The 24,535-nt window shown below is 43.9% G+C and overlaps 1 protein-coding gene across 8 annotated transcripts in view; it reads left to right on the top strand.

Annotated features, from left to right (window-relative positions):
- The first annotated feature begins 561 nt into the window (after positions 1 to 561).
- MICAL3 (microtubule associated monooxygenase, calponin and LIM domain containing 3) overlaps positions 562 to 24,535 on the top strand; it is a 212,889-nt gene continuing 188,915 nt past the window's right edge. For 7 of the 8 annotated variants that reach the window (XM_044228500.1, XM_044228498.1, XM_044228499.1 and 4 more), the window contains exon 1: positions 15,657 to 15,767. The gene's annotated coding sequence lies outside the window, so the exon portion shown is untranslated. Of the gene's footprint in view, positions 872 to 15,656; positions 15,768 to 24,535 lie in introns of those variants that run through there. The other variant, XM_044228495.1, reaches the window with a different exon arrangement.

The raw sequence follows: 24,535 nt of genomic DNA, 5'->3' as shown, positions 1-24,535 counted from the left end.
GTTTCTTTCAAGTTCCATGGGCTATGACAATCCAGGGGGCGTTGTTTGGGAGTGTGAAATAAGATCACTTTAAACTCCAGCAGCAGGAGCCCTTCTCAGAGTAAAGGAGAAAGGTCTAGGTCCTGAGCCCTTGAGAGGCTTCCTGCAACTGCACCCTTCCCCCAGGGAGTCAAGCACTGATCTCCATTTAGCAGGATTCCCTAGGGCAGGGGGCTTTAAATTATGGCTGGAAATTTCAAGCCTTAAAATGCTAGTGTGTGTGTGTTGGGATGGCCATTGGGGAGCAGGGGAGGGAAAGAATCCCAAAGGAGGAAGGAGGGTTTGGTTTTGGTTTTGGTTGGAGGCTAAAAAACAGACATTCTGGACAGTACCATTCAGGAACTCCACTTCTCTTAGCTCCCTTGTGGTCAGCAGATCCCAGGAGAATCTATCACGTCAGCACTCATCTGTTACCTTTTCCCCACTACCTTCCCCAGCCACCATCAAGCCGCCCGCTCCTGGTCACCATAGCAACCGGGACGAGCCAGCATCCAGCTCTGCTGCACTGACTTCCCCAACCCCAGCTGAGATGCAGCAGTGAGGACAAGAAGCGAGAGGCAGACACACAGGATCTAGGTCCTTCCTTGTTGCCCCGACTGTGAATCCCTGGACCCTGGGAGAGAGTTGCAGAGAAGGGACAAGGGGGAGAAACGGCTGTACCTTGGAGCCTCCCGATGCCGATCTCCGGTGGGGGGTCCAGCGCGAAGGTGGAGTGGGCAGCACTGAAGGTGTGTGCAGCCATAGCCGCGGCACCTGTACACTGAGGACCAACCGACTCTGGAGAGCCAGCATCTGCTACTTATCGAGGAGATGCCCTTTGAAGCCCTGATCGGTGAGTACCATCAAGTTTTCCTTTGGGTGAACAATCTCTGAAATGACAAGGTTATATGTTTTGATTACTGCCTTAAAAAAAATCACATTTTTAAATTGCTTATGATTGGGAAGCATTTTCCCTTCTGACATCTTTGGGTTTCTGAGAATTGTTATTTCCTTCTCCCTTTAAATGCGCTACTCCCTTAACCAGTGGGAGCTACACTCCAGTCTGTGTCCCCATTACCGCAGAACACCCCACTGGTGCAGATACCAAGCATCACAAATAAACACTCCAAAGGCTAGCCGAGAAGCGGCAGGGCTCCGTTTCCTAGCACCTTCATCCCATTTGTTTTGCGTTCCTATCCTACAATCAAAGAAATAACGTCCGCAGGCAAACCGGTGGCATGCCAGATGTCAGAGGAATGCCAGGAAGTCCTTGTTCCTTTCTGGTGAGCTCAAGGAAATGAATCCATTACCTCAGCCAGAAGAAACAATTGTTACACGAGGAGAGAAATCCACTTCATGCCAGTAGAGGGCGCGAGTGCTTGCCTGCGCAGCTAAGTACACAGCCCAAAGGCGACACAGACACGCACGCACGCGTGTACCGGGAGGCTGCGGGGGGATGGAGGGCACTCCTTCTCCTGGAGATTTTTAACAAAAGGATGATCAAATTCATTCCTTCTTGGAAGCACAGGGAAGCGCCAGATGGCTTCTAGGGGACTGCATCTTGTTTTTAGAATTGAATGATTACGACTCCGTGACAAAATACTTTGTGTATTAAGTCCTTTCCTTGCCAGACTACCCTTCCCATTACTCTCCACCCCTCCCTCGAAAAAAAAGCTTTGTTATTGGCCTAGCACTGTGATCAACTAATTAGAGTTTTCATTGTTATTAAGATTCCTTTCAAGGGAAAGGTGAAATCCTGTTAAAAGGTAAACAGAAGGCGGAACTGTTGGGTCCTTGCGTCACTGTTCAGTGGTTCTCGGCAGGCTGCGGGTTGGAACACCTGGGGAACTTGAAAAAAAATACTGATTCCTGGGTCTCATCCCCAGAGATTCTGACTTAATTGGTCTGGGACACAGCCTAAGCTGTGGGCTTTTTAGAGGCTACGAGGTGATGCTAATGAACTAAGTTTGCAATCCACCATTCCAATTGATTAGGATGACATTTTTCCAGTTGAATTTGATAGTTAAACTAAGTCTCTCAAAGAAGCTACTTCTGTGGGGCACAGTATATAATTGTTGTGAATGCCTAGAAGCTACAAGCTGAGACAGATGGCAGGGATCTAGCTGCCCAAAGGGCTCAGAATGAAGGTGATGTTTCAGATGTGGGTGGGAGCAAGCATCTCTCTCAGAATAGGTTCTGTCTAACTGAGATGTTCTGATTTATATTTCAGGGCAAGGGGAGAAAGAGATGTGTGCCTTTGCAAGTCTGTAGGGTGAAAGCCATGGCTCCCGGTACATTTATAGGCTTTATGTCTATTGGTACTAACCAGGGTCACATGTGTAAATCTTCCCCCCACTGCAAGGAGAATGGACATGGAGGGAAGAGGAGGGGTTTAGAATGCAGTGGTCACTCTAAAAAAGGGAAAAACAATAATAAGATCACTTAAGAATTATAAAATCTTATTCTTCTCAGGCTGAAAACCCTTCCAAAGGGCTTGAACTTCTCCTAAGCTTAAGGTGTATCCAAACATCTTAGGTTCCCTGAAAATTCAGGCATCAGCTCTGCAAGTACCACTGCAAACTGGAGGGCAAACCTTGCCGAGGTTTTTCCAATGCTCACATGGTAATGTTATCTCATGAATATTCATAAGTTCTGTGAAGCAGGTGGGAGGCAGAAACTACACAGCAATACCTAAGGTCCTCAAGGAGATTAGGTAAGACCTCAAAACTCTGGGCATGAGAAGTTCAGATTTTAAATACTTTATTAAGTATCATTTACCAGCCTGGAGTCAGAAATTCACCCATTATGGCTGTCTTTGGTTCCTGCTTTAATTTTGGTTAGAAAAATGGTTACGGCCTCCTTGAGGGATAAAAGTACTATATCTTCTGAAACCCTCAGCAAGCCTCATTCACCAAATAAAAAGGCAAGAGAAGTCAGATTCTGTTTAAAGATCATACAAGCTACCTGATGTGGATCACAAAGCCTAATGTGCCAGGGCCACTGAGGGAGTATCTGGGAGGTACTTCCTGACCACAGAAACACCATACTGCTACACGGGATTATTTGTATGCCTGCATTCTCAGGCTCTGCCCTCCACAAGTCCTTCCCTAAGACAGTTGTAACCACCTCCATCCTGCCCTTTAGTCATTGTTTTTCTAGTCTGTGCACAGCCACATACACAACACTATTTTGTTCCCTCTTGGAGTCCATCTGACCACCCCCCTCCCCTGAGACAATGCCTTCCCTTACCTGCCATGGGCCTCCCCCAGGCTTCCTCCAGCATTCACTTGTCAAGTCAGGCCATAGGCATGCTTAACCTTGCCTGCTCTTAGCTCTCTCAGCTGAACTGGAGCTACTTTCAACTAATTCCACATGAGGGACGGCTCCCAGTGGCTTATGCTACCTCAGACCCAAGGCCCTCCCCCAACAGACCACCTTAGAGCTGATTCTAGACCTTTTTATCCCGGGTGCGTTGATACAAGAATGTGCGTCAGAGTCACAACTTCTGTTCCTCCTACCTTGTACTGATCTTTTGAGATTGAACAAAACCTTTAATAAAGTATTTTGAATACCACAAAACAAACCTTTGGAACTTAAAAAAAAAAGCACACACTAGAATTCCATGCATAGCTATATACTGTATGATTCCATTTACATGATGTTCTGGAAAAGACAAAAAAAAAAAATTTAGCAATTACCAGGAACTGGAGGTGTGGGGGAGAAGTTGACTACAAAGGGGAACAAGGAGAGTTTGAGGATAATAGAGGTATTTTACAGTGGCATATATTTGTTAAAAGCCAGAACCTTACACTAAAAAGAGTACATTTTTAATATGTAAATTATATCTCCATAAACTTGACGGGGGTGGGGGGGAACTCCTTGGATAAATTCAGGGTCCATAAAAAGAAATTCACTCACTTGAGGAAGTAAATGAGCATATGTGTTTATTTTGACATATATATGTGTTTATTTTGACAGCGATCAAAAGTGAAAATTATAACACTGTGCTACTCTTTTATTTTTTGCTAATGATTAACAAATTTTAAAAAACTGGGGCACCTGGGTGGCTCAGTTGGTTAAAGGTCTGCCTTCAGCTCTGGTCATGATCCTGGAGTCCCTTAATCTCCCTGTTCAGCCTGTAGTTTGCTTCTCTCTCTCTCGCTTTGTTCCTCCTCCCCACTCATGTGCGCTCTCTCTCTCTCTCTCTCTGGCTCACTCTCAAATAAATAAATATACAATCTTTAAAAAAAAGTAACAATGCCATTGAGGGGGCAATAAGATTGCATTGCTTATTGTGTGTTGCAGTGTAAATTGGTAAAATTAGGGGGGGATGGAAGATGATCGTATATAGGAAAAGTTCTAAAAGTACTATATCCTGGAATTTTTCTCAAAACAGTTTTTAAATAAATATTTTTAAAATTCCAAATGCATGAAAGATATCCTCTAGTGTGCTACCTTAATAAAAAAAAAATAGAAATAGCTGAAATGTCCAACACTGGAGGAATAATGAAAAAATTCATGGTACATCAACACAATGGAATATTTTGCCTTCATAAGAAAAGCTTAAATCTGGAGACAAGTAGAAACATGGAAGAGATTTATGATTAAATGGATGACAAAATATAAAATAGCAAGCATTCCGTGTTTGTAGCTTTTTTTTAAAAAAATATTTTATTTATTTATTTGACAGGGAGGGTGACAGCAAGAGAGGGAACACAAGCAGGGAGAGTGGAAGAGGGAGAAGCAGGCTTCCCACAGAGCAGGGAGGCCAATGCAGTGCTCAAGCCCACCTGAGATCATGACCTGAGCCGAAGGCAAACACCCAATTACTGAGCCACCCAGGCATCCCTCATGTTTGTAATTTAAAATAACTGTGTGTGTACCTGGAAGCCAAAAATCCTCACGTGCGAGTTACTGTGCTAAACTGATGTACTATAGATGATTTTTAAGTTTTAAAAATTCATTATTCATTTGCTGTTATACACTGCCATCTCATTAATAAAGAACTCTCGAGGGGCACCTGGGTGGCTTAGTGGGTTAAAGCCTCTGTCTTCGGCTCAGGTTATGATCCCAGGGTTCTGGGATCGAGCCCCGAATCCAAGCTCTCTGCTCAGCAGAGAGCCCGCTTCCCTTCCTCCCTCTCTGCCTGCCTCTCTGCCTACTTGTGATCTCTGTCTGTCAAATAAATAAATAATATCTTTAAAAAAAAAAAGAATTCTCAGACCTTCAAGATAGAAAGAAGTACATGTGGAGGAGAAAAAAAATCCCAGAAATTATAATATTACAATGTAGAATGTTGTTTTCTTGGCTCTAGAAACCAGAGAAATAATGAGAGTCACAATTATGTTGAATAAGCTCAAGCTGTACGGATTTTTGTTCATTCTTGTTATGAGCTAATGTCAGTTTTGGTAAATTCCTTGCTTATGGCAAGCAGTTTGTCAATATCTGATAATTGACTGAATAATTAGGTCAAAGTGTTTTTCACCATCTCAAACCTAGGAAAACCTGAATTTATCTCTGAAGAAGCATCAGAAATCTTAGTACAAATAGCACTTTTTCCTTATCTATATATTGTGAGAGGACTTTAATTTTTCCAGCATAGTGAACGCCATCTTCGGGCTCCCCCCTCCATTAAAACAATTATAAGATCACTTTAAGGAATGTCTGGTTGGCTTAGTTGGTAGAGCATGCAAGTCTTGATCTTGGGGTTGTGAGTTCGAGCCCCATATTGGGTGTAGAGATTACTTAAAATTTTTTAAAAAGAATTATAAACTAATTTTAAGTAGGTCACAGCTCTGAAGAGAAAGGGTGTAGCATGGATAGAAATCTGGAGAAATTTTCTTAGAAATTTGCCTAATGTAGATGTTTAAATGATGGAGCTGTTTTATTTGAGGTGAGAAGGAGAGTGGGGGCAAAAAGAAAACCAACAACTTAGAAAACCTGCTCTTTTGGGGCACCTGGGTGGTTCAGTCGGTTGTGTCTGCCTTTGGCTCGGATTGTGATCCTGGGGTCTTGGGATGGAGTCCTTCATTGGGCTCCCCGCTCCTTTGGGAGTATGCTTTTCCCTTTCCCTCTGCCCCTCCCCCTGCTCATGGTTTTATATGTGCACTCTCTCTCTCAAATACATAAAATCTTTAAAAAGAAAGAAAGAAAAAAGAAAAGGAAGGAAGGAAGGAAGGGAAAACCTGCTCTTTCTCTTCTAGGCTCTAGCACCTTCAGACCAAATGGCCTAGTGTATCATTTCTGCCTCCCCACCTTAACCTTTGGTTTGCTGTGTAACCTAAAGATAGACATTTCGTGTCTCTGTGCCTCATTTCCATATCCTTAAGAGGAATGAAAATTTTTGTCTCTTCCTTTTCCAAAGGCAGGTTGGGTGGAAGATTTAGATTGTATGCATATTTATGTACCCCCTCTGCTCTTTTTCCTAAGGCTGTCTGCATTTTCTGATAGACCTTCCACAGACAGGACATCAGGACACAGGTGGAGGACAGAGATATGAGGGAAACCTCCATAAACAAAACTGTGTGTGTGTGTGTGTGTGTGTGTGAAAAAGAGCGAAGGACAGAGGGAGAGAGAAATTGTACTTGAATCAAGTCAGAAGCAATAATCTTTGGACTAAAAAAAGAATCGATTTGTTGAACTAACCCTACAGAGATAATAATTTTCATTTTTAGGGAAAGAACATTAATATGTATTAAGCACATACTCTAGGCCACTGCCTTCTTGTACATTATTTCCATCAACCCTCAAAAAATCTGTGAAATAAGCATTATTTTTCCCATTTTTCTGATTTAGAGGGAATTACTACAATTTGGAGACATTAATGTAACCAGGGTTTTATGCAGAAAAGTGGGGATTTGAGCTCCTTTTGCTCTCAGGACAAAACCTGCTCTATTATGCCTCCATGTCAGACAGACTTGGGCTAAGATAGCTTAGTCCATTCATTAGCTGTGTAACCTTGGGCAAGTTTTTTAACATCTCTGAAGTTCAATTACCTTGTATTAAAATAGAGATAATAATGACACAAAACTAGGTTCTTAAGAAGGTTATCTCATACCTTTGGTGTTTGGTTATTTTTTTGTTTTGTTTTGTTTGTTTGTTTGTTTGTTTTTTGTGTTTGCAAACAACAGAGATAGACTTTACCGCTAACTTTGGGGAGCGGTGGGAGAAATTTATTAGAAGAAGATGAATTAGCTAACATAAATGAATGAAAAGTATACTACCAGATCTTGCTAAGGATGAGGACCAGGGCTGCTAAGGGGATCTAGAGAGTAGAGAGAGAACCAGTTTCCTTCTTCAGGATATTCACAACAGGATGTAACAGCTTAGGTCAATTTCAGTATTTGTGTCTTTCCATAACACTGAAATTCAAAGAAAAGAAGTCAGGCTGGCCTTGGCTGGGCTGTGAGCGGTCTACCTCACAGGTGAACAAGATGCCTTGGCTGACATGCCCACAGGCCTGCATGCAGCAGGGAAAGGAAGTTCCCACAGAAGATATAGGTGTTGTTCCCTGAGAGAGGGCCTGGGTGCTGAGTAGGCACAAGTCAGTGATACCCACCACGGAACTGATCCAGGTCCTGGAACAGAGGAACAGTCAGTGAATGCTTACTGATGGCGTTCTCACATCACTTTCTGTAAGATAGCAGTTCCAGATCAGCAAATTGTGGTATAACAGTACATCCTGAAATCTACTTCAGTGTTCTCCATATGGAGAACACTGTGCTATGTTAGGCACATGTAGAAGATGGTATTTGACCAGTACCCTGGGGTGAACTGACAAGGTACTCCTGCAGGAAGAGGCTAGATGGAAGGCTCGGGCCACTGCTGGTCCTACCTGGCAGCCCTGAGAGCTGAGGGCATCACGATGTGGCACCCATTAGTGACACACTGGTAACAAAGCTTAAGCTTATATAATAGAGCTTTCAAACTACCTGCCATTACCTAGTCTCAACTCAGCTTACACCACCTTTCCTCCTCCAATTTTTTTTTGAAGATTTTATTTATTAATTTGAGAGAGAGAGAGAACGAGAGCATGAGAGAGCATGAGAAGGGGGAGGTCAGGGGGCAGAGGCAAGAGCAGACTCCTCACCAAGCAGGGAGCCCCAAGCAGGGCTTGATCCCAGGACTCCAGGATCAAGACCTGAGCTGGGGGCAGTCACCCCCCTTCCTCCCAAATTTCTCATGAGGCTTCCCAGTAGGCAGGCAGGAGTTGAAGTCAATAGTGGTGACCCAGAGTCATCTTCTGTCCCCACTCCTTCCTTAGGGCTTTCACTGTCAGGAATTCAAGATTTGCAGAAAATCAAAGTAACTTCTCTTCTAGATAAGGTTTAGGGATATTTGGCCTAAGGGGCCTAAACTATCTTAGAGATTTTATTTTGCTGAAGCCAATGATTTTGCCATGATATACTCTCTGAGGGACTGCACTGAGGCACGCTGCAGCTCTTGTTGAAGCAAATAGGCTGGGTTTCCAAGCAGGACAAGACGTTGGCCATACAAAAGACGGCCTCGATTGTGGAGGCAGCCAGAGCACGCAAAGACTGTGTAAAGTTGAAAACATGTGATGCCCTTCTCATTCCTTTTTCTCTTTTTTTGGCGGGGGGGCTGTTTGAGGAGGAGGCTGTTGTTTTTTTTTTTTCTCATTACAAAAGTATGTTCCATAGTCCATTCTTTCCCAAAATGAAAAAGCACAAATAAGCAAAAAGAAGAAAATCTCATACCCTACCCATCCCTTGCTTCACTTAGATGTTAACATGTTAATATTTATCCTTTCAAATTAGATATCTATAGATAAAGATATCTATATCTATATATCTATCTATATAGATAGATATATACACAGAGATATCTATATATCTATATATATGGATGTGTGTGTGTGTGTGTAGACATATATATAATTTTTGGTAAATTTTTCTTAGATGTGGCTACATATGAAGAAATCAGTCCAGAAAAATCCTGTTAGCAATATTTTCCATGTTTTAGAGACTTTCAAGAACTTGGTCTGAGTTGGATTAGAGAAGAGTCTTCTTGCACTAGTTTCCTAAAACTCTATTTTGATGATGATTACAATGTGGTAACCATAGATGTTATTTTGCAGCAACTTTAATGATTAGAGATTTCTTCTATAGACTATACTGGTCTCAGTTTGCTTACACATAGATAGAATTTCTTTTTTTTTTTTTTAAGATTTTATTTATTTATTTGACAGAGACAGATCACAAGTAGGCAGAGAGGCAGGCAGAGAGAGAGGAGGAAGCAGGCTCCCCTCTGAGCAAAGAGCCCGATGCGGGACTCGATCCTAGGACTCTGAGATCATGACCTGAGCCGAAGGCAGCGGCTTAACCCACTGAGCCACCCAGGCGCCCCTACATAGACAGAATTTCTGACCGCAAACGTACGGACCAATGAGTTGGGGCAAACACTTCTTAATTTTTTTACATTGTATTATGGAAAATTGATGCAAAAATAGATTTGCAATTTTTCAAGTTGTGTTTAAACTTTTTCCTATCATGGTGAAACTTGCAAATCGGGAGTTAGTTATATTTAATTAGTTAAAAGATTTCTAACTTTTTAAAACCCCACTATGAAATGTTAGCCTAGGGATAAACCCCAGAACCGAGGATGTATTCCAGTTCTGGACATCCCAATCTATGATTCCCTTTTCTCCAGAAGACTGGTTATTTCAAACCAGTCTTTGGTATAGAAGAGGAGAGGAGCAAGGGCATCAAGTTTTTCATCTCATGTCTTCATAGGTCTATATGACAATGCATGTAGCCCAGGAATCAAAATTGTACCAAACCATCCTCTTCTTCCCTCTTGACTCTCTTATCCTATAGAGAGAGAAGAGAACATTCTGAGTCTGTCCAGCATCCTAGAAGACTTTACGCTACACATAGCTTGGGATTTCCCTGGAAATAGCTTCAAGGTAAATACCTCCTGGAGTCATGATGAACTTAACTAGCAGTAGTAATGGGTGTGATATTTGGACTACAGAATCTCCCCACAACTAGTGTTTCAGTCAGCATTTTTTGCATTGCTAGTGACAGAAAGCTGACAAAATCTGATTTACGCTTAAAAAAAAGGGGGGGGGAGTATTTACTGTTTCATATAACTGGCTTCCCATGAAACTTGATTCAAGGCTCACATATGTGACCAAATCCAACTTTGCTTCTCTCCATTTCTCAACTCCACTCCTTCAGGTTTTTTCCTCCTGCAGGCAAAGTCTACCTCATGGCCCCAGATGGCTGCCAACAACTTCCAGTGCTACCTGCATCCCACTTCAAGTTCAGAGAAGGGTTGTGATTAATTCCAGCCAAACTACACTGAAAATGGGGAGAGGTAAATTCTTCCATGAGAAATTAGGCTGTCGATAGCTGGAGAAAAGGACTTTATGTAGGGGCAACCACAAAACAGAAAGCTCAAGGACACGGAAGCTAAGCAGGAGCTGAGAGTCACGTTGAGTGGACTGGTGAACCACTCAGTACTGGAGGATGGGCTGCCAGCTTGGCCTGTCTTGGATTTATCCCCATCCCAGAATTGGGTCTTATTGAAGAAGCACAAACTGATTTTAATATTGGCCTGTACTAATTGGTGACACATTTTACAGCTGAAAAAATTTCTATGCATGGATTTGTCACCCATTTCAAAGTTATAGTGTATAGATTTATGTGTTATTTTGAGCCATCTGTTCCACTACATTTTTTATTGGTTCAGGTAAAATGACACTGAGTTTATCTGAGCTCTGATCATTTGAACAAATTCTACTCTGATTTTTCTATCATTTTTCAGGGATTGGGAGAAGGGTGGTTAAATGGAGGAAAAGGGAAACACTCACTTTCCTGTTTAGTTTCAGGGCACTTGAAAGGAAAAATATATATTCACCACTTTTTTTTTTAAGATTTTTTATTTATTTATCTGACAGACAGAGATCACAAGTAGGCAGAGAGGCAGGCAGAGAGGAAGGGAAGCAGGCTCCCCACCGAGCACAGAGCCCGATGCAGGGCTCCATCCCAGGACCCCGGGATCATGACCTGAGGCGAAGGCAGAGGCTTCAACCCACTGAGCCACCCAGGTGCCCCTATATTTACCACTTTGATAGGTAAAAATACACTATAATAATTGAAACAACGAGATGTTCTTCATCTGTTCAATTGACAAGGATTACAAAAGAAGAGAAATGCCCAGGATTGGTGAGGGTTCAGAGAAATAGCCCCTTCATAGCTTGCTGGTGGGAAAGTAACTGGTGTAAACTTCCTGAAAGACAACTTGCCAATATATATGGAATACTTAAAAATGTGCATGACCTTTGACCAAGGAATTGTGTTTCTAGAAATACTAGGAAATAATCATAGCATATATAAACATTTATATGTGTGGATAATCTTTGAAGTTACATATATAAAGGAAAATTGGAAACAATCTTTATGACTAAAAAGAAAATCTTGGTTAAATAACTTAAAGTATATCCATTTTAAGTGCAGTCACTTAAAGTCATGTATTAGAATAATGTTTATTGGAATGGGAAAATTCCTAGTCTATTGTTATGGAGAAAGTAGACTGCAGAGGAGTTTGATTAAATTTTGTTTAAAAGATACATACAAAAAAGATATGCACAAATACACAAAGACAATACAGGAAAAATACATGGAAATAGTAACAGTGATAAGCTGTTAAGGGTAATGAGTAATTTTAATTTTTTGTAAGTCTCTGTATTAAAAGTTTTTTAACAATGAACATGTATTACTTTTGAAATCAGAATTTTTTTTTCTTAAAAGTAAGACAGAATTTAAAAAAAACTAAGACAGAATACACCATAATTCTTTGGCCAAATCATGGGTTGATATTATCCCCCCCTACTGTTTGGTACATGTCCTGTTATTTCTGGGTACCCTCCATTTTTCCACCTTCCTCCCCAATACAGATGCCATCTCCCCCACTCTACCCTTTCCCAGAAGCCTGTCCAGTGCTCTTCATCCTACTCTAAAGGACATGCTTTCCGACATGAGCTTGCAGTCAGCCTGGGAATGGAATCCTGTCACATAATTTGAGGAGTTTGGGCTGACCCATTCCTCACCAAATGAATTTGATGTTTATCACCCTCTCCACTTGGAGAGTACAGGCTTCATTTGCGATCAGTCAGGAAAACCCCACACAACCTGACAGTCCTTTGCTCCTGGTGGGTGCCCACTAAATGTTAGAGTGCATAAAGGAAACACTTAGATAAACAGAGGCATTTTTAAAAAAAGATTTCATTTATTTATTTGACAGAGATCACAAGTAGGCAGAGAGAGGAGGGAAGCAGGCTCCCCGCTGAGCAGAGAGCCCGATGCAGGACTCGATTCCAGGACCCTGAGATCATGACCTGAGCCGAAGGCAGAGGCTTTAACCCACTGAGCCACTGAGCCACCCAGGTGCCCCTAAATAGAGGCATTTTTGAGCTCTCTGGGGATAAGACAAGACAGCACAGCAGTGGGAGTGAAAATTAACTGGACTGACTAGCCCTGGGCCAGGCAGAGATGGAAACAGAAGTATTGCCTTCAGAATTATCAGGCTTAGTCTTCTTAATGACATTAAAAGTTTACTGGCTCCCACATCATTTTGCCAGGTGGTCCACCCCTGTGAGGATTTCTGCAGTTTAAAAAGAATGAGATCATTAGCCCAGCTTACATTTTCAGGGCTGTGTTACAAGTGTCAGCGGAGCAGAGTACGTTACTAAACAGCAACTAGGAAACTTCCCAGAATCTGTGAGCAGCAGCCCCGCACATAGAAATCCCTTCCTCCTGGGCGCAGGGCTGATTGTATCTCCAGGTACCTCAGGCAGTGGTGGGGGTTACAGGCAGTTTTTGTTGCCCTTTGCTACTGAGTTTGCCAGGTGTGTCAAAGGCATAATCTCAGAGACAGAATATAAACACGACAGTAGAGAGAAAAGCTTAGTGCTTCTCCCTCCTTGTAGAAGCCTTCCTTGACTTGTTTTCCACCCACTGTCAGCACTGGTGCCCTTCTCCCTGAATTCCATGCTGGGGGTTTGCTGTTATTTGTTCCCGTGTTGCTTATAAATTGCTCTCTACTGGTTATATGTGAAAAGATTGTGTTCACTCAGGGAGCAGGGATTTCATTGGGGAGAAAATGACAACTTGGAAAACCAGACTTCATTATTGAACACTCTTGTCACCAGAGTTGAACTGGTCAGCATTTCTGAGCTGCAGTTTTCTCCTCACTGCAGACAAACTGCTTGTAACCTTCCTGACATGGTTATTTTGAGGCTGAAATGGTATTATAGGTATAGACATGTAAAAAATGATATAAGTGTATGACATTATCTTTTGAATGGAATGCTGTAGCTTCTTAAGAAATAGGAGATAGTGGGGTGCCTGGGTGGCTCAGTGGGTTGAGCCTCTGCCTTTGGCTCTGGTCGTGATCTCAGGGTCCTGGGATTGAGCCCCGTCATGCTCTTTGCTCAGCGGGGAGCCTGCTTCCTCCTCTCTCTCTGGTACATCTCTGCCTGCTTGTGATCTCTGTCTGTCAAATAAAATCTTAAAAAAAAAAAGTAGGAGATAGTATTGCACTATGGGTTTGTGAAGGTAGAAATGACAGACCTCAACTATGTGTACTTGGGCAAATCAGCTTCTCTAAGGCTCATTTTCTCTCCATAAAACAGGAATAATAATAGCACTTCATAGAGTTCATGTGATGGTGAAATGAAATGATACATACAGAGCATTTCCCAATAGTACTTAGCACATAGTAAGCATTTAATGAACATAAGCAGCTGCTGCTGCTGTAAATGAATGAGAGAGGAAACTATATTAATAAAAATTGCATACTGGGGCAGAAACTCAGGGTTATGGTGGCACTGAGCAGAAATGGGAACTCTATAAGCGCACAGCTTCTGTTAATTAACCTGGGAGTTCATGGAGAAACTAGACTTTCTAGAACTCACTGAATAATAGTTGGAAGATGAGTTGGGGGTGGGGTGGGGCCTGGATAGTGGAGCTATTAGAAAAGTATCCCTAACACCTCATATAATTTGGAAGAAGGTTGAGTGGATGTAGGATAAGCAGATGATGGAAGATTGAAAAGTTCTGAAAAATAAAGGTGGAGTTGGTCTAAAGTTTGGTGGCTAAAATGTTGGTCTAGTTTCTGCTATAAAGCTCTAAAATTGAGCAGAGTAGGCCCGCAAGGGCTGTTTTCAAGTCTTGAATTTGACTTGTAGTGTGACTAAAAGCAGAATTAGCCATGAATAGTTGAATGGTATGCCAGACACTTCAGATAGTGCTTCAGCCACTCTAATGAGGACTGCCCAGTGAGCTCTGTTGCTAAAAATATGGATTCTGGACGCTTCAACAGGTGTAGTAATTACGAATTGAAACTTTTATACTGTGGAGGAAGAGAGAAGGAAGAAGAAAAGGTGACTCTTGTAAGAGTAGAAATTATGAGATATTTGTAGGGGGGAGTAGAGAGTTGGGGTGTTCACCACATATAAGAAAAATGCTTTGCTTTAAGAGAGGAGGGACAAAGAATATTGAATGTGTCTTTACACAAGATGGGGTCTATAGTGTTTGTATAAAGTGTACTTTCAACTAGAAAGTGTACTTTCAACCAACGTTTTTTTTTTATTTTTTTATTTTTTATTTTATTTTATTTTATTTTTTTAAGATTTTATTTATTCATTTGACAGAGAGAGATCACAAGTAAGCAGAGAGGCAGGCAGAGAGAGAGGAAGGGAAGCAGGCTCACCGCCGAGCAGAGAGCCCGATGCGGGACTCGATCCCAGGATCCCGAGATCATGACCTGAGCTGAAGGCAGCGGCTTAACCCACTGAGCCACCCAGGCGCCCCTCAACCAATAAGATGGGGGAGCATACCGAAAATTGAAGAATATATGTAAATACTGCCAATCCCACGCAAAGGATTATAGGACCACAAAATATGAAAGGACCATCAAAGATCATTTCTAGTCCAATATTGTCATTGGATTAGATGAGGAAACTGAGGCCGAGAGATATAGAGTAACCTATCCAAAGTCACACACGTATATCTGGTTCAATCCTCTCCATATCTTGTTTTAACTCTCTTACCCCAAAATTTGAGGTGCCCTTAAATTGTTTCCCGTCTGGATAAGATCAGGAAGAAAATTCTGGTTTTGTTTTGTGGCGGCTTCGGAGGGAAACGAACAAGTTCCCTTTAAACGCATCCTCTCTTCTCCCCATCTGGCAGGTTTGATATGCCCACCGCGTTTTTCCATTGGCCATTTTGTGTGGTTCCTTGCGCCCTTCCAGGATTCCCAACCAATCAACTCCTCCCTTTCTCACTTGGGCTGTGCTTTGAGGAATGTACCATATGGACCGTGCGGGGGGATAGAGAGGAGGAAGGGAGTGGCGACAGTCTATTTCTTTACCTTTTGCATATACCATTGAGGTTCTGGCAAAGCCTGAGCCTGCAGGTAGCAACAACGCCCTGAGGACGGGAACCACGCACCAGTTTCAGAGGCGCACTTAGATCTGTCGCCCCTGAGACTGGGGTCCTATAGCAAGGGCTGAAGGGCCGCAGCCCCCGCCCTCCCATGTGCCCGCCCAGCCACCGGCGGCGGCGCCGCTGCTTCAGCTGCCGCCGCTGCTGTTGCCCGCGCGGACGCTGCGACTGGCGCGCGGGGGCTGCGGCGCTGCGGGGCTGTGCGCCCGGAGCGGAGCTTGGCTACCGGGGCCGGCCAGGGGACGCCGGCGCCGGGGGACACACCAGCATGAGGCGGAGGTGAGGACCGGGGTTCGAGACCTAGACCCGCCCCAACCGTTCCGTGGGGCCCGCATCCCACCCGCGCCCTGAGCGCAGGGTTTCCGGGGTCCCCAAGGGTGACTCCATAGCCGGCGAGAACCGCGACCAGACCTGTGGTTGAAGACCTCACCCGGGGTAGCCGGGAGGGCTCGGGACCCGCGGTGGGCGCTTGGCGCCTCCTTCTGGCGGCCCCATCGAGCCCTTTTCCTAGCGGGGCGGCGGAGTGGACGAGGAAGCCCCTCCTCGCGCTTCTCCGGCTCTCCGACCCCTGTCCTTGACCTCCAGGAGTTGGATGTTCGGTCAAGTGCGGCCGCGCGTGCCCAGGAGTTCCAGGGGAGGCTGGCATTGGGGGAAGCCAGGGGATTGGGGAGGCTTCCAGCGTCTTGTGGGAGTGGGAAGGAGAGTGGCTGGGACTGAGTTTTCTGAGGAAGCTTTGGGGGTGGGGGCGAAGATCTCTTATCTTAACCCAGGAGTGGGGGGGTCCCGAGGCTTGGGGATGGGGTGCATCCTGCCCTGGCGCCCAGGCCCAGCCTCCGGGCCATTGGCCTTCCACTCGAGCTGGGGTATGGGACTCCTCTGTTGCATCGTAGCCGGGCGAGTGCTGGCATCCAGGGGGGTAGGTCCTGTCTTGATCTGGAGTCTAACAGATGCTGAGTGTGAATTTCTGGGTCGCTCTGGGCAGGTGGCCATGAGAACCATGAAGTGCTTTTGCCTTTTGTTTTCTTAGGGTAGTGGTGGACTGGGTGAGATGATGGCAGCCACGTACGTCACTTATCTATGAGCCATCCCCCCTTGCCTAACTGCCTTACAAGGTGATAGTGTTATTGGAGGTCTGTGTGGTACAACTGTAAATTCCTAGTTAAAAACCACCTGGAGGAGCCCTTACACACATCAGAGACTTGCCTTGTGTTAGCAGAAAACCAGACGTAGTGATAGCCTTTGCAGGTACTGGCATGGATGGTAAACTAGTCATCACAATTGTTTGTTGGGCCCCTCAGGCAAGGCCTTTACCTCATCCCATTAAGGGGCATGGATTAGCCCTAAGTCTTGGCTGGTTTTTTCTCTGGAGGTTTAATTCAGGGAAAGCATTTCCAAGAATGCATGCAGATCACAGTTACTTTCTTTTAATGTTGGTGTTTAACACAGACATTAATTAAGGTTAACCTGAAGTGCATTAATGCAGAGAATTGTGAACATCAGAACATCAGTATTTGGTCCCATTTGACACTTTGCTGTGTGGACAATCATGTAGGATGATGGTTTGTACCCCAAGGGTGAGAATGAGTTGGGTTTTATAGTGAGAAAGATATCTTATTTTGCATTGTTGCTGCCAGCAGGGAGGCTTTGCCCTCTCATTACCTGGCCACCCAGATGCCAATTCATTATTGTGGTTGCTTTCTTCCTGTGAGCACATCTGTAAAAAGCCTGGAAGAGAGTAGTATACATTCTGGGTTTGATTGTCAAATGTACTCTCAGGTCAGAAATTTGGCTCAGATTGTTTTAGCCCTTAGTGAATTCTTACTGTGCTCTATGTTTTTAAACATTTTTGAGCTTTTTTTGATAGTATATTAAATAACTGCAGTTAATTCCAGAATTATAGGAAAAACGTGGTTTGAGTATTCCTCTTGCAAAGAATCTTTAGGAATGTGGACCTGGTTCCTATCCAATTACAGAGAAGGAACTAGGTTTGGTAGGACCCTAAGTCGAAGGAGTGAGAGCAAGGCTGGCACTCAAACCTGGGCTGTCAGATCTCGAAGTGTGTGCTCTTAAATCCCAAGCTTTAGTGGTGACTAAAGGGCAGATGTCAGTCCCTAACTCTTGTTGCTGGTGCCTCCCTGGGGCCTGATGGCGCCGTGATCGTACTGGGCCTTTATTTTTCACTGATGTAAAGTTTTCACACCCTGTAATTTTTCTCGAGCCAGGGGCATTCAGGTGTAGGGTCGCTACTTTAGAAAAAATATTCAGAGCCAAAAAGGCATCTATATTTGGAGAGTAGGAAGTACTTAATAAGACCAGAAGGTGAGAATAGGGACAGAGAGAATCAAGGTGGTTTGTGGGCAGGAAATTTGTGATTTTCTAACCCCGGGGATATCTTTACTACCCAGGCTTTTTAAACTTAGGCTGTGCATTGAAATTGTAAACTTGGAGACAGGGCAGCACTGGGCTAAAATCTGTGTAGTAAGGCTCTCAGTTTCTCGTTTAGATGGCAAAGTTGAAATTCTGATTCCTTTCCAGGCTTTAGCTTCTACAAATAATGCAGTAAGTTATGGGAATAATGGGGATATTGTTTGGAAATTCACCTAAACTCTTTATGGACTTCCCCTTCCTTTCATGCTTCACTCGCCCATCTTCAGTTCCACTTTTTCAGAATTCAGCTCTGATCCTCTGGAGTTGGAATGGTGGAGAGTGTCAGGCTCTGTGATGCTTGGGATATACCAGTGGATAGAACATCCCTACCCCCGTGGGCTCTGCTGTACATGACTTGCTGTTGTCATGGTTTGGGCTTTAGCTGTCTTTGGATAAAAACTGGGGATGGAGGACAGGGAAACCATCACCACAAACCCTGCAATTCATTGACTTGTCATTGTGGAGTCAGAATTTCACAGAGAAAACTGCCAACTGCCACAATTTACAGAAAATGAACAGTGGTGATAATCAGATTACAGAAGGGTGGTGAAGAAGGACTGTTGGTTTGTACCTTGCTGAAAGGGAGAAGAAAGGCAGGAGTTTTTGGTAAGTATTAAGTTTTGTGATAAGAACAACTGGGTCTCCCTGCATCCTTCTTGCATGGCTTGCTCAGTGTCTATCACAAGAAGGGAGAAATGAGCATGTCTTGGTGTGTGAATGGAAGCCAGGAAAGGAGTCTTTCTGCATTAGATAGCTCTACAGAGGTCTCTTTAATTGTATCTCCAATGAAGGATCTGGTTTGGTTAACTCTGGAAGGAGAGAGACAGTGAGTGGTTAACTAGTGGCTTTTATTGACTTCTTTACTATTTCAAATAATAACTAAAAGGCAGAGTGAAACTTTAGTCCCAGCCTGGTCCTCTCTTATTCCCTGCTTTTTTTCCGTTGTTGATTTACATAAGTATGAAGGAAGGCTGAGTTTGGGGAAGTCTTCTCTATGTCAGTGTTGGAACCTGAGAAGAGAGGAGGGGCAGAGTATCCATCTGAGGGAAGATCAAGAGTAGCAATACTTCTAGCTTCTGTAGCCCCTCTGGATTACACAACAAACCTTCAGCACAGACTGCTCCCAGCCTACAAAACTCTGACTTGTGAAGGTCCCAGCTGCACTCTTCCCTGTCTTCCCCCCAAGCTTCACCCACCTTCACCACCAAAGCTGCCTTTGATTGAGAATTGTTGGGTTTGTGAGTGGAAAAGGAAAAGAAGCGGGGAGAGTAACACAAGGATGATAATGATGTTAGCACTGGTAGCAGCAGCAGACACTTAGAGACAGTTGACTGTGTACCAGGCTCTGCGTGGATGAACTCATTCAGTCCTCATAGCAGCCGTGGAGGGTAGGTGCTGTTCCAGTCCCAGCTTTCTGCATGAGGAATTCAAGGCCCAGGGAGTAGTGACTTATTAGTGGTGGAGACGGACTGCGTACTTAGGTATTTGGTTCCAGATTTGTGCTCTCATGGACCAGTTAAGGGCAGCTGACTTGGGTAGACTTGTACCTAAGAGTTTTCTCTGTCCTGAAGGTTGCCTTTTCTCTTACAGCCTCCCTTCCATTTTTATATTTAACCCCCTCTTTAGTAATCTGAAATGCTATAGGAGAGATGCATTTAGGTTAAGTGGTATATTCCTTTAAAATTGGGACAGAGACAGAGAAGGTAATTCTGAAACATGTAGAGGGGCCTACGTGGGCTTCCAAAAAGGATACCTAAGACAGTGTACAGAGTCTTCAGGGACCCAGAGGCTGGACCATGGGATTGAGAAAGAGTACTCATTATAGCACTGCTCCAGAAAAGATGAGGAACCTTTCCTTTCCCACCTCTACCTTTTTGCTTGGCATGGGTTGCTGATTCCCGAGACCTAGAATGTGAGCAAATCCTCTCATTGCCCTAGCTCAACTACTTTATGGATGATTTTAGTTTCATTTTCTTACTTAATTAAATAAACTAGTCTTGGGTCCTCACCATGTTTGGAACAGAACCTTTTACCCAGTTTGGTCATAACTGGTCAGGGTCATTTATTTCCCTGTGAAAAAGGAAAAGGGAAGTATTGTGACTAGTGGCAAGGACATGTGTCATTTTGTTTCCAAACAGGTTTTTCTCAAAACCAGACTTGCAGAAGAAGGGGGGAAAAAAATCAACCTCTGCCTTTGGCATTTTAAGCATCTTTAGACAAGTGAGTCCTGTGCACAGTTAGGTAGTAATACTTACTGAGTGTTACTGTGGGCCAGATACTGTGCCAAATGCTTTAATACACACACACATCATATCTAGTCTTCAGGTAGACACTCCTATTTCATCATAGGAAAAATGTTCCAGAGAGGGTAAGGTCCATAAACCCAGTAACTTGCAGAGGCTTGATGACTCTGAATCACCTCGTCGTAAGGAGCGAAAGGAAGAGAAAATGGGGAAGAAAAAGACAGGATTGGGCAGGGGAAAGAAATTCACAAGATGGCAACATGAATCAGCCCCCAGTATTTACTGTATACCTCAATGTACAGTAGGTGTACTGGATGGGGCACCAAGAAGCCTGTGAATTCCAACCACCCTTGGGGATCCAGGGAACAAAGAAGTTTCAGAACCTAAGAGTATTAGGTTACGCTCTGGGACTTGGTTTTAGTATGGATTTATTGAGTACTATATAATAAAGCAAGTGCCAGGTATTAAAACAATGTCTACCTCTGAGAGGTCACCAGATTTCTTAAGGCAAGCTGACTTGAATCCAGAAAACCATAGTGTGTTATGATAAGTGACTTCACTGGCCAGAGAGCCCTGCACGTGGAGTAGTGGGGAAAATTTATACTTACTGGCAAAATATTTCTTCTTCATTCAGTTTTGTTCATTTCATGCACATAAGATTGAGAACTTCTGAGATTTATCCACCCCTGTGGCTATTGTTTCTGGAATGTTTGTGTTTTAGCTACAGAGGATCTTTTTGTAGGTCCTCTCTTGAGGATCAGCTCTATACCTTGGTTGCAGGAAAGGCTGGGGCCACCTCCCTTTCCTGCAGGTTGCCCTTAGATCCATCACTACTGCAGATCTGTTGGGTTTGGTGCACTTGTCCTTGCATAATCACTGCTCACTTGGAGGTATAGGTCTGCTCCAACACACCAGTAGCCCTTGCTAAAAGAGCATATTGCTGGGCTGTGCCCTTTCCAGGTGTTCTAACAGGTGTGAGAGCAGTCCTGGGCACGATGATGCTTTACCAATGCTTTGGGAATTAGATCAGACCATCTACTACCATCTACTACTGTGGCTCCATTCTAACTCTGAGACCACATTACTGTGCCAGCAGTGGCCTGGGCACTCAGTGGTAGCCTTGTAGTGATTGGTATCCGCCAGCCCTCCTACTCCTCCTCTTCCTTCCATATCTTCTTGTCATGTGCTGTATTTGAAAGCTGATACATTGTGGAAAAGGCCTAATGGGGCTTCTTATTGCTTGATATGCGTAGTGAGATTGTTTTTGTTTGTGTTTTAATCTTTTATAAGGCCTTTGGATCACTATGATCAGGTCCATTCAAGTAGAAAGTACTATGTCTCCTGGACATTAAGTTGACCCAGTTTGGTAATGACACTTAGGATCCTTCACATGCTGCTCATGAAAAGCTCTCTCTGTCCATGACCAGTGGCTCCCGAGAAGGGTTCATCAGTTTAAAGGTATCCCTTGTGTTAGGCATACTTGATGTATGGAAATTGTATTGACCTCCAAAATATTAATAGTGTGTGTCTGTACTTCTTAGCTCTAAATTTAATTCTTCACAGTAAAGGAATTTTGCAACAGAATTCTCTCTCTAGGAATTTAAAATTTTACTTTTTCTGTATACAACTTTTTCAGGCAGTCTGATCTTCCACCATTGGTGGAAATAACTGCATCACTTACCTGCTGGGACCCTCCCCAACCCCCAGTATGCATGCAGCTGCAGAGCCACGGGAGTTACTGGGCTCTGCCTTTACAGGTTCCCAGGCCTATCACTCCGGCTTGTTGGTGTGACAGACAGAACCAGATGCTGTTATGGCCATCAGTCAGGGCGTATCCTGGCACTGCCTGGATGGCCAGCTTTGGCTTATGCAGTATTCAGTTGCACACCAGGATTCATCTGGACCATCTCTGTCTGTGCTGCCTCACTCGACTCCATGCGCACTTTTCTATCATGCTTGTCTCCAGGTTATTTCTGCAGGCTTTCATGAGGCCCAAATGCTTGGCCAAAGGTGATAGGCAAGAAAATGCAAAGTGAAGTGTAGATTGTTCCTGGCTAATGGGCCAAGGGCTTTTGGCTAAAAACCTTGCATACATTGAAGTATGGGACAAGTGGGAAAGGAACTAATGTATCAGGAGTCTACTTCATAAAAACACTTGATGACATAATCTTCTTTGATTCTTAAACAACAGTTAAGTATATGGTACCCACTTAACAGGTTGGGAAATGTGAGACTCAGGGAAGTGAGATGACTTGCCTGATCGATATCTCTCATTTGGTGAATGGTGGCACTAAATTAGATTAAAAAGACCGAAATGTGGAGTGGTTAAGATCATGAACCATACCACCCTGAACGCGCCTGATCTCGTCTGATCTCGGAAGCTAAGCAGGGTCGGGCCTGGTTAGTACTTGGATGGGAGAACACTGGAGGGGCACCTGGGTGGCTCAGTCCGTTAAGCATTTGCCATCAGCCCAAGTCATGATCCTGGGGTCCTGGGATCAAGCCCCACATTGGGCTCTCTGCACAGTGGGGAGTTTCCCTCACTCTCTCTTTCCCTCTTCCTGCCACTCTGCCTACTTGTGCCCTCTCTCTCTGTCAAATAAATAAATCTTAAAAAAAAAAATGAACATTGGAACTAGACTGTTCTACAACATTTACTAGGGTGTGTGACTTTAGGTGTGTACTTTAACCTCCTTGGGGCTCAGTTTCTTTTTTTTTGGCTCAGTTTCTTAATCTGTGCAGGGGCACAACAATCCTATTCACTTTATTTGGTCATAAGCATGTGGAATTCTGCCAGGTACCTATTGAGCATCCTATTTATTAGCTGTACGGTTAGTGACTGTTGCTTATGAAACTTGGAGCTAAATACTGAGACACTGGGTTTCTTCTCCTCCAGGGACAGAGCCTGTGTGGGTTCATGCTTAATATCAAAGTACCCCCAAATGCCCCCTGCTCTCAACCATTAGCAACTATTTAGACTTCCTGGAATAATTTGTTCATTAATTTGTCATCTGCTGGGCTCTTCTTCCTCCTGTTGCACTATGCTTATTAGGTATTAGGGCAGGGCACAGATTTGTGGAAATGTATGACCCTGTTCTTGATGAATGCATCTGCTTCAGAAGATACGGTATAATTGTAAAAAAAAAAAAAGTCTGGGGGAAGAGGAAAGAAAAGCAATGACATACCAAAGTGGCACGGGCAGGTGACTCCAATTGTAAGGGCAATAACCACAGCTCACCCTTGAATAACATGGGTTTGAACCGTGTAGGTCCACTTACATGCAGCTTTTCTTTTCTTTTCTTTTTTTTTTTTTTTTCGTAAGTGCATTCTGGTACTACAGGTGTATTTTTCCTAGGATTTTCTTCATAACATTTTCTCTGGCTTATTTTATTCTAAGAATATAGTGCATAATGCATATAATATACAAAATATGTCTTAACTGTTTATCAGTAAAGCTTCTGGTCAACAGTAGGACACTATTGGCTACGTTTTGGGGGAGTCAAAAGTTGTACACAGAGTTTCAACTGTGGGGAGATTAGCACCCTCAACCTTCCATTGTTAAGAGTCAGCTGTATTGTCCACCCTGCAAGTTAGATGGTACTGTATCGTCCCTGCTTTGTAGATGAGGACTCAGAGATACAAGTGTCTTGTCCAAGGGCACACAGCAGGTGAGTGGGAAGAGCCTGGGATTGGAACCCTAGTTGACACTGACTCACCTGGGCCTGGTCATTGGTAAGATCGTCCAGGTGCTGCTGTGAGCAAAGCTTGGGTTGAGAGTGAGCAGGATGCCTTCCCAGCAGTGAGGAGGCCAGCCTGACTGGCTTGCAGTTGAGTTCAGGGTTTGTGGACTGCTGTGCCACGTTTTGTCTGGGTGTTGGGAGATGAGTAAGACATGTTCTTTGCCCTCTTAGAATTGTACTGTAGCTGGGGAGACAGACACACAAATAGATGATTTCAGTGTAGTGTGGTAAGAGCTGTGATGAGGGTAAGTATAGGGTGCTGTGGAAGCCGAGGGAAGGGAACCAGGAAATGCTTCCAGAGTCTTGAAAAGGTACGCTTAGCAGCTGAAAGCAAGAAGAGTTTTCTAAAAGGCAGAGGGCGGCATGAACAAAGGCATGGCCTTTGTGGGCTTTTCTTGCTAAAAGCAAGTTTATTCACCTGTTCTGATGGATACCACGGGACCAGGTGAAGTTTAAAGGCAACACCAGAGGTGTTGGAACGCAGAGTAATAGTGTGGAAATAGTGTTTTGTGTCCATTAATCTGGTGGAGGCGGGAAAGATGAAAGTCAAGCAAGACCACCTGTGGGAGGAGTCGGCAAACTTTTCTCTGCAAAGGGCCAGAGAGTAAGTATTTTAGGTTTCAGTGGGCCATGTGGT

Source organism: Neovison vison, chromosome 12 (genome assembly GCF_020171115.1).
Source record: "Neovison vison isolate M4711 chromosome 12, ASM_NN_V1, whole genome shotgun sequence".
In the NCBI taxonomy this organism is placed as follows: Eukaryota; Metazoa; Chordata; class Mammalia; order Carnivora; family Mustelidae; genus Neogale; species Neogale vison.
Note: the sequence above shows the minus strand (reverse complement) of the source record. Positions and strands in the feature narration are given on the sequence as shown.